Genomic DNA, 1,467 nt, shown 5'->3' on the forward strand with positions numbered 1-1,467 from the left:
TCACCTGAACACAGGCAGTTGTCACTGTCTCTTCCCCTATCTGCCTGTCCTCAAGCTCCTTCCCAGGACTTCCTTTCTGGAACAGACAACTGAGTCAAAATACATGATTTTTCCTTATGCCATGTACAGGGCATGGGTGCTCACAAAGAAGCATTAGCAAGCCCAGGGATGTCAATCACACCAGGTTGTCTTCTCAGTGGAAGAAACGTATGCCTGGTTTCCACTCAGAAGGCCTGGCATAGCCTTTGTTAATGTCCTCTGCTATCTGTAGGGACAGACCTCACCCAAATCCCCAGAATGTTTATCCAACTCTCTCTCCCTAGACCTTTATCCTTAGCTTTCTCAGATAACAGAACCCATCTGTCTTAGTGAGGGCTTCCATTACTGTAAAGAGATACCATGACCAATGCATGTCTTATAAAGGACAACATTTAATTGAGGTTCAGTCCATTATCATCAAGGCCTTGATCATCATGGCAGCATCCAGGCAGGCCTGGCGCTGGGGGAGCTGAGAGTTCTACATCTTGATCCAAAGGCTGCCAGGAGGAGGCTGGTAAGAAGCAATCCCGGGATGAAGTCTTTGAGGACCCTGCATTCTCAGAGCTCACCCATTGCAGGCCATGCAAATTAGGCAGGCCATCTCCAGAAAACTCACTTGCTCCTGATGCACAGGCATGAGCGCGCGCGCGCACACACACACACACACACACACACACACACACACACGAAGGCAAAATGCTCACACACCGATGCAGATCCAGTTCCATGTAGGGCAATGCTTTTCTTTAATGAACTCACAGATGATGCCTGTCCCTTCATCTCCTGCACGTTTACTACAGAACACCGTGGACAGTCTCCTTCAAAAGCCTCGACTCGGTGAATAGATTTCCAGTGTCTACAAGGCCTCTCAATTTTCCTGACTCTGACAACTGGAGTTTTAGTTTTTCTCCAGCTCACGCTCAGCCGTGTGTGCATACACCTTGCTCCAACCGACCCCAGCTGGCTCGGCATTGGCCGCCACCCCTGCAGCTGATTATTTCCTCTTTGATTTTCATTTTTATCTGTGTGCATGTAAGTGAGTGTGTGTACATGTGTGTGTGTGTGTCCTACTGCATGTAATATGCCACACGTCAGTCAGAGGACAACCTCAGATGTCTGTCCTGTCTGCCACTTTGAAAGAGGGTCTCGGGGCTGGGGATTTAGTTCAGTGGTAGAGCGCTTACCTAGGAAGCGCAAGGCCCTGGGTTCAGTCCCCAGCTCCGAAAAAAAAGAACCAAAAAAAAAAAAAAAAAAAAAAAAAAAGAAAGAGGGTCCTTTCTCTCTCTCTTTTCCTTGCAGGGTGTTCCAGGCAAGCTGGCCTCTGAGATTCTCTCTCTTTTCCTTGCAGGGTGTTCCAGGCAAGCTGGCCTCTGAGATTCTGGAGATTTTCCTATTTCTACCTCCCATCTCCCCCATTGGAAGGCTGGG

This window comes from Rattus norvegicus, chromosome 7 (genome assembly GCF_036323735.1).
Source record: "Rattus norvegicus strain BN/NHsdMcwi chromosome 7, GRCr8, whole genome shotgun sequence".
Classification (NCBI taxonomy): Eukaryota; Metazoa; Chordata; class Mammalia; order Rodentia; family Muridae; genus Rattus; species Rattus norvegicus.